The sequence below is a fragment of the Scyliorhinus torazame genome, chromosome 11, assembly GCF_047496885.1.
Source record: "Scyliorhinus torazame isolate Kashiwa2021f chromosome 11, sScyTor2.1, whole genome shotgun sequence".
NCBI classification, from domain to species: domain Eukaryota; kingdom Metazoa; phylum Chordata; class Chondrichthyes; order Carcharhiniformes; family Scyliorhinidae; genus Scyliorhinus; species Scyliorhinus torazame.
Genome location: NC_092717.1, coordinates 216,928,929 through 216,942,112, shown reverse-complemented (window position 1 = coordinate 216,942,112; position 13,184 = coordinate 216,928,929). Strand labels below are relative to the sequence as shown.

The 13,184-nt window shown below is 48.9% G+C and overlaps 1 protein-coding gene across 4 annotated transcripts in view; it reads left to right on the top strand.

The window, feature by feature from the left end:
- dennd3a (DENN/MADD domain containing 3a) overlaps positions 1–13,184 on the top strand; it is a 198,225-nt gene that overhangs the window by 167,950 nt on the left and 17,091 nt on the right. The window lies entirely within an intron of this gene.

Here is a 13,184-nt window from a genome sequence, read left to right as displayed (position 1 = left end):
CCCCATAACCCATGATCCCCTTATTAATCAAGAACCTATCTATCTCTGTCTTAAAGGCACTCAGTTTATTTGGCCTCCACAGCCTTCTGCGACAAAGAGTTCCACAGATTCACCACCCTCTGGCTGAAGAGATTCCTCCTCATCTCTGTTTTAAAGGATCGTCCCTTTAGTCTGAGATTGTGTCCTCTGGTTCTAGTTTTTCCTACAAGTGGAAACATTCTCTCCACGTCCACTCTCTCCAGGCCTCGCAGTATCCTGTAAGTTTCAAGAAGATCCCCCTCATCCTTCTAAATTCCAACGAGTACAGACCCAGGGTCCTCAACCGTTCCTCATACGACTCGATCATAGAATCACAATTCTTAACAAGGTCCCACATGGCAGACTGATCAGAAAATTGATATCTCATGGGAAATGGGGCAAGGTGACAGATACAAAGATTGGCTCAGTGACAGGAAACTAATGTTTTTGCAAATGGAAAACGGTTTCCAGTGGTGTTCCACAGGGCCCTTCCTGTTTGATGTATATATCAATTATTTTGAATTTACTGTGGGTGGCATGATTTGGAAATTTGCAGATGACACAAAAGTTAGTGAAGAGGATAGCTATCTACTCTAGAATTATATCAGTCGTTCGGTTGAGTTGGCAGAGAAGTGGTAAATGGAATTCAATCCGGAAAAGTGTGAAGTAATACATTCGGGGATGGAAAACAAAGCAAAGGAATACTCAGTAAACAGGAAGACATTTGAGAGGAGTTGAGGAAGTGAGAGACCTTGGAGTCCATGTCCACAGGCCCTGGAATGTGGCAGGACAAGTGGACAGGATGGTCAGGAAAGCATATAGAACATAGAACATTACAGCGCAGTACAGGCCCTTCGGCCCTCGATGTTGCGCCGACCTGTGAAACCACTCTAAAGCCCATCTACACTATTCTCTTATCGTCCATATGTCTATCCAATGACCATTTGAATGCCCTTAGTGTTGGCGAGTCTACTACTTTGCAGGCAGGGCATTCCATGTCCTTACTACTCTCTGAGTAAAGAACCTACCGACATTTGTCCTATATCTACCCTCAATTTAAAGCTATGTCCCCTCGTGCTAGACATCACCATCCGAGGAAAGCGGCTCTCACTGTCCACCCTATCCAATCCTCTGATCATCTTGTATGCCTCAATTAAGTCACCTCTTAACCTTCTTCTCTCGAACAAAAACAGCCTCAAGTCCCTCAGCCTTCCCTCATAAGATCTTCCCTCCATACCAGGCAACATTCTGGTAAATCTCCTCTGCACCCTTTCCAATGCTTCCACATCCTTCTTATAATGCAGCGACCAGAATTGCACGCAATACTCCAAATGCGGCCGCACCAGAGTTTTGTACAGCTGCAACATGACCTCATGGCTCCAAAACTCAATCCCTCTACCAATAAAAGCTAACACACCGTACGCCTTCTTAACAACCCTCTCAACCTGGGTGGCAACTTTCAGGGATCTATGTACATGGACACCGAGATCTCTCTGCTCATCCACACTACCAAGAATCTTACCATTAGCCCAGTACTCTGCCTTCCTGTTATTCCTCCCAAAATGAATCACCTCACACTTTTCTGCATTAAACTCCATTTGCCACCTCTCAGCCCAGCGCTGCAGCTTATCTATGTCCCTCTGTAACTTGAAACATCCATCCGCACTGTCCACAACTCCACCGACTTTAGTGTCATCTGCAAATTTACTCACCCATCCTTCTACGCCCTCCTCCAGGTCGTTTATAAAAATGACAAACAGCAGTGGCCCCAAAACAGATCCTTGTAGTACACCACTAGTAACTGGACTCCAGACTGAACATTTCCCATCAACCAACACCCTTTGTCTTCTTCCAGCTAGCCATTTCTGATCCAAACTGCTAAATCACCCTGAATCCCATGCCTCCGTATTTTCTGCAATAGCCTATCGTGGGGAACCTTATCAAACGCTTTACTGAAATCCATATACACCACATCAACTGCCCTCAAGGTACCCTCATCCACCTGCTTGGTCACCTTCTCAAAGAACTCAATAAGGTTTGTAAGGCACGACCTACACTTCACAAAACCGTGTTGACTATCTCTAATCAAATTATTCCTTTCCAGATGATTATACATCCTATCTCTTATAAACCTTTCCAAGACTTTGCCCACAACAGAAGTAAGGCTCACTGCTCTATAGTTACTGGAGTTGTCTCTACTCCCCTTCTTGAACAAGGAGACAACGTTTGCTATCCTCCAGTCTTCTGGCACTATTCCTGTAGACAAAGATGACTTAAAGATCAAAGCCAAAGGCTCAGCAATTTCCTCCCTAGCTTCCCAGAGAATCCTAGGATAAATCCCATCCGGCCCATGGGACTTATTTATTTTCACACTTTCCAGAATTGCTAACATCTCCTCCTTATGAACCTCAAGCCCTGCTAGTCTAGTAGCCTGTATCTCGGTATTCTCCTCGACAACATTGTCTTTTTCCTGTGAATACTGATGAAAAATATTCATTTAGCTCCTCTCCTATCTCCTTGGACTCCACGCACAACTTCCCACTACTGTCCTTGACTGGCCCTACTCTTACCCTAGTCATTCTTTTATTCCTGACATATCTATAGGAAGCTTTAGGGTTATCCTTGATCCTACCTGCCAAAGACTTCTCATGTCCCCTCCTGGCTCTTCTTAGCTCTCTCTTTAGGTCCTTCCGAGCTATCTTGTAACTATCGAGCGCCCTAACTGAACCTTCACGTCTCATCTTCACATAAGCCTCCTTCTTCCTCTTGACAAGTGTTTGAACTGCTTTAGTAAACCACGGTTCCCCCGCTCGACCACTTTCTCCCTGCCTGACAGGTACATACTTATCAAGGACACGCAGTAGCTGTTCCTTGAACAAGCTCCACATTTCCATTGTGCCCATCCCCTGCAGTTTTCCTCTCCATCCGATGCATCCTAAGTCTTGCCTCATCGCATCATAATTGCCTTTCCCCCAGATATAACTCTTGCCCTGCGGTATATACCTATCCCTTTCCATCACTAAAGTAAACGTAATCGAATTGAAGTCACTATCACCAAAGTGATCACCTACCTCCAAATCGAACACCTGTCCTGGTTCATTGCCCAGTACCAAATCCAATATGGATTCGCCTCTCGTTGGCCTATCTACATACTGTGTCAGGAAACCCTCCTGCACACATTGGACAAAAACAGACCCATCTAAAGTACTCGAACTATAGCGTTTCCAGTCAATATTTGGAAAGTTAAAGTCCCCCATCACAACTACCCTGTTACTTTCGCTCCTATCCAGAATCATCTTTGCAATCCTTTCCTCTACATCGCTGGAACTTTTCGGAGGCCTATAGACAACCCCTAACAGGGTGACCTCCTTTCCTGTTCTAACCTCAGCCCATACTACCTCAGTAGACGAGTCCTCATCAAACGTCCTTTCTGCCACCGTAATACTGTCCTTGATTAACAGTGCCACCCCTCCCCCTCTTTTACCACCTTCCCTGAGCTTACTGAAATATCTAAAGCACCGGCAACAACCATTCCTGCCCCTGCTCTATCCATGTCTCCGAAATGGCCACAACATCGAAGTCCCAGGTACCAACCCATGCCGCAAGTTCACCCACCTTATTCCAGATGCTCCTGACATTGAAGAAGACACACTTTAAACCACCTTCCTGCCTGCCGGTACTCTCCTGCAACTTTGAAACCTTACTCATGACCTCACTACTCTCAACCTCCTGTATACTGGAGCTACAATTCAGGTTCCCAATCCCCTGCTGAACTAGTTTAAACCCTCCCTAAGAGCATTAGCAAATTCCTCCCCCAGGATATTAGTACCCCTCTGGTCCAGGTGTAGACCATCCCGTTTGTAGAGGTCCCACCTATCCCAGAATGAGCCCCAATTATCCAGGAATCTGAAACCTTCCCTCCTGCACCATCCCTGTATCCACGTGTTCAACTGCTCTCTCCCCCTATTCCTCGTCTCGCTAGCACGTGGCACGGGTAGCAACTCAGAGATAATAACTCTGTTTGTCCTAGATCTAAGTTTCCACCCTAGCTCCCTGAATTCCTGCCTTACATCCCTATCCCCTTTCCTACCTATGTCGTTGGTACCTATGTGGACCACGACTTGGGGCTACTCCCCCTCCCCCTTAATGATCCCGAAAACACGATGCCGTCCCTGGCACCTGGGAGGCAACACACCAACCGCGAGTCTCTCTCTTTCCCACAGAATCTCCTAACTATCCCCCTAACTATGGAGTCTCCAATGACTAATGCTCTACTCCTCTCCCCTTCCCTTCTGAGCAATAGGGACAGACTCTGTGCCAGAGACCTGTACCCCATGGCTTACGCCTGGTAAGTCATCCCCCCCCAACAGTATCCAAAGCGGTATACTTGTTCTAAGGGGAACAACCACAGGGGATGCCTGTACTGACTGCTTCCTCCCAGTCCCTCTCACCGTCACCCATCTATCTTTATTCTTCGGAGTTACTACATCCCTGAAGCTTCTATCTATGACCTCCCGAATGATCCGAAGTTCATCCAGCTCCAGCTCCCTAACACGGTTTCTGAGGAGCTGGAGATGGATGCGCTTCCCACAGATGAAATCAGCAGGGATACAGGCGGTGTCCCTCACCTCAAACATTCTGCAGGAGGAACATTGTACTGCCTTCCCTGCCATCCCTTCTAGATAAAACAAGAAAAAGAAAGGAAGAGCTTACCTGATATTCACTCAACCCCTTAAGTTAGAGGTTGTAAATGGAATATTTTCCTTTATCGGGCGAGGTATTGAGTGCAAAAGCAGGGATATGATGATTGATGTGTTTAGTGAGTTGGTTCGACGTTGACTGCAACTGGATGCAGTGAAACTAGAAACAGGCTTCCGACACAGGAGATGGTCCAACACTGTTTTATTGAACTTGCTGATTGTTGTACATAATCTGCTGTGGTTGGTACTCTATTAATCTAACTGATAACCTCCTGCTGGCTTGACCAGACCAGCTCTCTACCACATGGACATGGTGCTCACTGTGCACTCTAACTATCTCAGTAGCTGTGTCCTGTGAGAGAGAGAGAGAGTCTTAATGCCCTGTAGGCTTTATAGTGGTGGTGTCCTGTCTGGTGATTGGTTGTTCTGTGTCGTGTGTGTTCATTGGTTATCCTGTGTGTCAATCATTGCCTGTCTGCGTCTCATTATATACATGAGTGGATATTATGACATCTCTCCTTTTTAAAATAAATTTTGGAACGTGGCGGTATATACATGCATGACTATGTACAAGTGGTGCGTGAATGAACATATATACATGGGAAGGTGTCTATCGTACAGATACAGAGCAAACTGAACAAAATTTACAAGATTTAAGTCTATAGATTCAGTCTTTGTGGCGGGCAATGAATTCTTGTCGATCACCTCAGAGGTAGAGGGGGGACGCCGGCACCTGGACAGGCGGGATTGCTGCCATTTCGGTGGCCTCGTGGACAGGCGGGATCGCTGCCAGATCGGTGGCCACGTGGGGCGAGATGTCCTGAGGCGGCATGATGATATGCGGAGAAGTGCGGTTAGATGGTGGGCAGGGAACTTTGCGCAGCACCCTCCTGTTGCGCCGTAGAATGGAGCCATCAGCCATTTGAACAATGAAAGACCTGGGGGCAGCCTGTCTGACGACAACAGCTGGGGCTGACCAGCCTCCCTCAGGCAACTGGACGCAAACAACATCGTCTGGAGCCAGCGCAGGTAGATCCTTGGCATGAGCATCATACGTGATCTTCTGCTGGTCCCTGGATCGCTGCACATTCTGCAGCACCATGAGGTGGTCAAGGTCTGGAACATGGATGGCTGGAACAGTCAACCTCAGGTTGCGGTTCATGAGCAGCTGCGCCGGAGACAAACCAGTCGACAGAGAAGTTGCCCTGTATGCCAACAGCGCCAGGTTGAAATCCGAGGCTGAGTCTGCAGCCTTGCACAGCAACTGCTTTACACTATGAACCCCTTTTTTGGCCTTCCCGTTTGATTGCGGGTAATGGGGACTGGATGTGATATGCCTGAAGTGGTAGGATCGTGCAAAGTCGGACCACTCTTGACTAGAAACATGGACCGTTGTCACTCATTACTGTGAGTGATGTCCCGTGCCTGGCAAACGTCTCTTTGCATGCTTTGATGACTGACTTGGACGTGAGGTCCGACAGTTTCACCACTTCCGGGTAGCTGGAGAAGTAGTCGACCAAGAGCACGTAATCACGCCCATTTGCGTGAAAGAGATCTATCCCCACCTTGGGCCACGGAGAAGTCACGATCTCGTGCTGTTGCAGTGTTTCCTTGGGCTGAGCTGGTTGAAATTTCTGGCATGTTGTGCAGTTGTGGACCGTGTTGGCAATGTCCTGGCTGATGCCAGGCCAGTAAACTGCCTGCCGAGCTCTGCGTCGACATTTCTCGACCCCAAGGTGACCCTCATGTATCTGTCTGAGCACCATGGTTTGCATGCTTTGGGAAATGATGATTCTATCTAGTTTAAGAAGGATCCCCTCAACAACCGTTGACTTGTCCTTAACGGTGAAGAACTGGGGGCACTGCCCCTTTTGCCAGCCATGGGCGAGGTGTTGCATCACGCGCTGCAGTAGAGGATCTTTGGCAGTTTCTTCGCGTACTTGGACAACTCGTTCATCAGTGGCTGGGAGGTTGCTGGCACACAACTGCCCCTTGCCTCAATGTGGCGAATGAAGTCGCCCTGTTCACACAGCGTGGTGATGGATTGGGATAGGGCATCTGCGATGATCAGCTCCTTACCCGGTGTGTAGACGAGTTCGAAGTCATATCGGCGGAGACAAAGAAGAATTTTTCGCTGCAGACGAGGTGTCATGTCATTTAAATCCTTCTGGATTATGTGGACTAAAGGCCTGTGGTCTGTTTCCACCGTGACCTTTGGCAGACCGTATACGTAGTCATGAAACTTGACGATTTCTGTCAGGAGACCCAAGCACTCCTTTTCGATCTGGGCATACCATTGTTCGGTCGGAGTCATGGCCCTGGATGCATATGCCACTGGACCCAGGACGAGGAGTCATCTCGCTGGAGGAGCACCGCCCCAATGCCGTCCTGGCTTGCGTCTGTGAATATCTTGGTATCCTTGGTTGGGTCAAAGAACGCCAGTACTGGGGCTGTGGTGAGCTTCGCCTTCAGCTCAAGCCACTCCGCTTGATGTGCGGGAAGCCACTGGAACACTGTCGACTTTTTAACGAGATGCCCGAGGGCCGTGGTGTGGGATGCCATGTTGGGAATGAATTTTCCGAGAAAATTTACCACCCCGAGGAAACGGAGGACCGTCTTTTTGTCCTCTCGGGTCTTCATGGCATTGATTGCCAGCACCTTGTCAGCATCATGTTGCACACCCTACTGTGAAATGTGGTCACCCAGAAACTTGATAGCGGACCGACCAAATGAGCGTTTGGCCCTGTTGAGCTGGAGGCCATTTTCATGAATCCTCTGGAAGACCTGTTTGAGGCGAGCGATGTGATCCTCGCCTCTGGCGTCATGGACCAGATGATCACGTCGTCCACATAGACTCGCACCCCCTCGATGCCCTCCATCATTTGCTCCATTATGCGATGAAATACTTTGGAAGCTGAGATGATACCAAAAGGCATGCGGTTGTAGCAATACCTGCCGAACGGAGTGTTAAAAGTGCACAACTTCCAACTGTACTCGTCCAGCTGCATCTGCCAGAAACCGCGGGAGGCGTCCAGCTTGGTAAAGAGTTTGGCATGAGCCATCTCACAGGTTAATTCTTCACGCTTCTTGATAGGGTAGTGTCTCGCATTATGTTGCGATTCAGGTCTTTGGGATCAATACAAATGCATAGTTCACCAGAGGGTTTCTTGACGCAGACCATGGAGCTGACCCAGTCTGTTGGTTCCGTGACCTTTGAGATGATGCCCTGGTCTTGGAGCTCTCATAGCTGCGTTTTCAGACGATCCTTGAGGGGAGTCGGCACCCTGCGTGGTGCATGGATGACTGGGGTGGCATTCGGCTTGAGCAATAACTTGTAGCGATATGGGAGCGTGCCCATCACATCAAATACATTGTGGTATTGTGTGAGAATGTCTATCGAGGACATGGCATGGACTCGCTGGACCAGATTTAGGAGTTTGCATGCGCGAGCACCGAGCATGGATGCCTTGTCAGGCCGGACTATCTTGAATCTTAACATCGCCTTGATTGCCTTGTGAGATACACTTAGCTGACATGATCCACTAGCAGCTATGGCATTACCATTGTAGTCAAGGAGCTGGCAGGCTGGTGGAAGAATGCTAGGTTGGTCTCGGATGCTGTCGAGGTCCGACTGTGATATGAGGTTTGCAGACACGCCAGTGTCCAATTTAAATTGGATGCGAGACTGGTTGACCGTGATGACAGCACACCATTCGTCGTCAGGATCCACACTCAGGATTGAAAGGCAGTTTGCAGGCACGGTGGAGACCAGCTCGCGTCTGGTGATGATGCCCACCCGACATGGAGACTCAAGGCAGTCAGCATCGGGGTCCGTTGGGCTGTCGGGATCAGAGTCCTGCATGCCTTGTTGTACGCAGCGGACACATCTGCGCTGCAGCTGAGATTGCTGGCTGTTGCTCGGTGGAGCGGACCTGCAGAAGGCAGCGTAATGCCCAGCCTTTCCACACTGCAGACATTGCCTTCCTTTGGCTGGACATTGCTGCTTTAAATGGGTGGAGCCACAATTTGGACACGTAATGACGCTGACGTCAGCTGACTTCTGTGCGCCATCGCGCATACGCATTGCGGTCGGCCGGTCGTGGCGCTCATGTGTAGGGACACGGGAAAAGCGTCCGAAACGGCCACTCTCCTCGATGCTCAGGCCTTGCATTTTTGTGATGACCTGCACCCTTTCTGCCTCGTGGGAGGCCAGTTTTGCAGTTTCTGCCGCCCTGATGCGGGAGTAACGATTTCTGGCATGCTCATGGACAACGCACGTTTCGATGGCGACCGAGAGGGTCAACTGTTTGATTTTGAGGAGCTGCTCCCGCAGGGAGTCGGACTGGACCCCGAAAACGATCTGATCCCGGATCATGGAATCAGCCATTGAGTCACAATTACATGACTGTGCTAGGATGCGGAGATGGGTCAAGAAAGACTGAAAAGGTTCATCCTTACCCTTAAGCCTCTGTTGGAAGATGTTCCGTTCAAAGCTCTCATTCACCTCAATTTCGCAGTGGCTGTCGAATTTCAGCAGATGATTGATGTGTTCAGTGAGTTGGTTCGACGTTGACTGCAACTGGATGCAGTGAAACTAGAAACAGGCTTCCGACACAGGAGATGGTCCAACACTGTTTTATTGAACTTGCTGATTGCTGTACATAATCTGCTGTGGGTTGACACTCTATTAATCTAACTGATAACCTCCTGCTGGCTTGACAAGACTAGCTCTCTACCACATGGAGATGGTGCTCTCTGGCTTGTGCACTCTAACTATCTCAGTAGCTGTGTCCTGTGAGAGAGAAATAGTCTTAATGCCCTGTGGGCTTTATAGTGGTGGTGTCCTGTCTGGTGATTGGTTGTTCTGTGTCATGTGTGTTCATTGGTTATCCTGTGTGTCAATCACTGCCTGTCTGCATCTCTTTATATACATGAGTGGATATTATTACAATGATGGGATTATAAAAAATGCAGGTTCGGCCACAGCTGGAATTTTGTGTACAGTTCCGGTCAGAACATTACAGGAAGGAGATAAATGCTCTGGAGGGAGTGGAGAAGAGATTTGCTCTGGAGGGAGTACAGAGGAGATTTGCTCTGGCGGGAGTGCAGAGGAGATTTGCTCTAGGGGGAGTACAGAGGAGATTTGCTCTGGCGGGAGTGCAGAGGAGATTTGCTCTGGAGGGTGTGCAGAGGAGATTTGCTCTGGCGGGAGTGCAGAGGAGATTTGCTCTGGCGGGAGTGCAGAGGAGATTTGCTCTGGAGGGTGTGCAGAGGAGATCTGCTCTGGAGGGAGTGCAGAGGAGATTTGCTCTGGCGGGAGTGCAGAGGAGATTTGCTCTGGAGGGAGTGCAGAGGAGATTTGCTCTGGAGGGAGTGCAGAGGAGATTTGCTCTGGCGGGAGTGCAGAGGAGATCTGGTCTGGAGGGAGTGCAGAGGAGATTTGCTCTGGCGGGAGTGCAGAGGAGATTTGCTCTGGCGGGAGTGCAGAGGAGATTTGCTCTGGAGAGTGTGCAGAGGAGATTTGCTCTGGCGGGAGTGCAGAGGAGATTGGCTCTGGAGGGAGTGCAGAGGAGATTTGCTCTGGCGGGAGTGCAGAGGAGATTTGCTCTGGAGAGTGTGCAGAGGAGATTTGCTCTGGCGGGAGTGCAGAGAAGATCTGCTCTGGAGGGAGTGCAGAGGAGATTTGCTCTGGCGGGAGTGCAGAGGAGATTTGCTCTGAAGGGAGTGCAGAGGAGATTTGCTCTGGAGGGAGTGCAGAGGAGATTTGCTCTGGCGGGAGTGCAGAGGAGATTTGCTCTGGAGGGAGTGCAGAGGAGATTTGCTCTGGAGGGAGTGCAGAGGAGATTTGCTCTGGCGGGAGTGCAGAGGAGATCTGCTCTGGAGGGAGTGCAGAGGAGATTTGCTCTGGCGGGAGTGCAGAGGAGATTTGCTCTGGAGGGAGTGCAGAGGAGATTTGCTCTGGCGGGAGTGCAGAGGAGATCTGCTCTGGAGGGAGTGCAGAGGAGATCTGCTCTGGAGGGTGTGCAGAGGAGATTTGCTCTGGCGGGAGTGCAGAGGAGATCTGCTCTGGAGGGAGTGCAGAGGAGATCTGCTCTGGAGGGAGTGCAGAGGAGATCTGCTCTGGAGGGAGTGCAGAGGAGATGTGCTCTGGAGGGAGTGCAGAGGAGACCTGCTCTGGAGGGTGTGCAGAGATTTGTTCTGGAGGGGGGTGCAGAGGAGATTTGCTCTGGAGGGAGTGCAGAGGAGGGCTTGAAAATTGCAGCAATGAGGAGAGCTTGAATAGACTATAGGGTTGTTTTCCTTAGAACAGAAGAGGTTAAGGGGTGACCTAATTGAGGTGTTCAAAATTATGAGGGGCCAATACATTGCAAACAAAAGGGTTTCCTTTACTCCACCAGAGGCTGGTATTGGGTGTCACAGATAACTGTGGGTGTCTCTCTCCTGCAGGTGTTGAAACCACAACCTGGAAGTGTCGCACTGGGACAGCTTCGCAAGAGAGAGTGAACAAGTCTCACTGTTTATACCTAACCAGTGGGATTATTCTTATGCCACACCAGTTACCTTGACTGCAACCTACGCCTGTGTGAGTCTCTCTTCTGTTGATGGTGAAATGTCACCCGGAAATGCCCCACTAGTGCAACTTCACAAGAGAGAGAGAAAGAGGGACCACTGTTTATTCCTAACCAGTAGCCTCTCTTGAGTGAGTGTGTTCGAAGCGCTCGGATTCCTTTTGGGTCCTCGACTACAGAATTATGTTCTGGCCATTATTGTGACTCAATCAAAACGGACAGTGAAAGAAAGGTGAGACTACAACAGTGGTAGATTTAAAATTAAATAATTTATTCAAGAGAATTAGGTCCTCCACAACTCAGACTATAACACACAAACACTGGTTATAAATAATATGTATAAAGCAAGAGACTTAACGGCACATCGAAAATTCTTACTTTTACACAAATTTACTTTAAGCCCGCAAACATAGATACATATATATCCACACACCCACCTCAACCTCAACAATCTACACTAATTGGGAATTTCTGTGGGCTGAGGGAGTATACTCACCGTTCTCAGGAGGAATAGTTAAACTGACACGGATGTCTCTGGTTCGTCCTCGAAACTGACTGGTCCATGTGGCTGCTGGGCCGTGAGCCTAGTGTCCCTCTGGTCTTCGTGGTCTGCTCGCAACAAGTGAAGAGTGCGCCATGCAGGACAGAAAGAGGGAGTTCCTGAGTCCCGTATTTTTCAGGGCAAAAAAACGGAATGGAGCTGACACGGGTACAAAGGCCAAAGGCCAGCTGATTGCTGACAGGATGAAATTGATTTGATCAGCGTCACCACAAAAGGTTCCATAATGTCTCTGGAGACTGCTGATCTCATGAAAATGGTTCAAGCGGATGCTAGGGACAACTTTAATTGTTTTCCCATTAAGGTAATGTGATTTTGTCTGGCCAGGGCAGAACTGATTTACATTCCATTGTTTCTCGTGGAGTGAGTTGTGGACATTTAGTCTTCCCACATAATTTTCTGTTGGCCCTGAGATGAGTCTTCGGGATGTATATTCTGCTGTCTGCCTGTAGACATGTACCTCATGTCCTTTTAAAATGGAATATATCCTTTCCAACTTTGTCCAGTTCATTTTGTTCCGCTGGTGAATTGCTGTAACTTACAACATATTAGACAGGAAAGACTTGTTTCCCCTAGCTGAGGGGTCAATTACCAGGGAAACATAGATTTGTGGTGATTGGTAGAAGGATTTGAGGGGACATAAGGAAAAACATTTTCACCCACGGGGTGATTGGTGTCAGGAATTCTCTGCCTACGTTGATGGCCAAGGTACCTGAATCTGCATCTGAAGGGCTGTAACCTGCAATGCTATAGACCAGATGCTAGAAAATGGGTTTAAAATTAGCAAATAGACTTCCGGTGCGGCGGCATGAAGGAGCGGCCACATCACGGGTGGCTCCTGTGCAGGCTCTGGTATGGGCTTATCTGCCCGATCGTAAGAATTTTTAAAAATGGACTTTCCCGGCAGTGCAACTGACCACAAAGAATGCAAAATTGAAACTGACACCGAAGAGGGGTGGAGGGGTGAAATTGCAGTCGAGCCCGAGCAACAAGGCATCAAAAATGGTAAGGAGGCGGCCATCCCCATCACCCTCGACATGATGGCAGGGGTGGTAGCCGGAGAATTTATAGAATTTGGTGCAGAAATGGACGAACGCTTCAAGAAACACAGTCAGGAATTGAAAGCTTCATTTAAAACCACGGTGGAGGAGGTTTTGGGCCCAGTAAAGGAGTAACTGAACAACTGAGCAAAACAATTAAGGCAGTAGACTTGCAGCCAGAGAAATTGAAAAATGTGGAGGAGCCTTATCCCAGCACAAAGACAGATTTGTGTTCTTGGAGGCTGAAATGGCAATCGTCAGAGACAGGAACAAGGGCTTCAGGGTGAATCTGGATGAT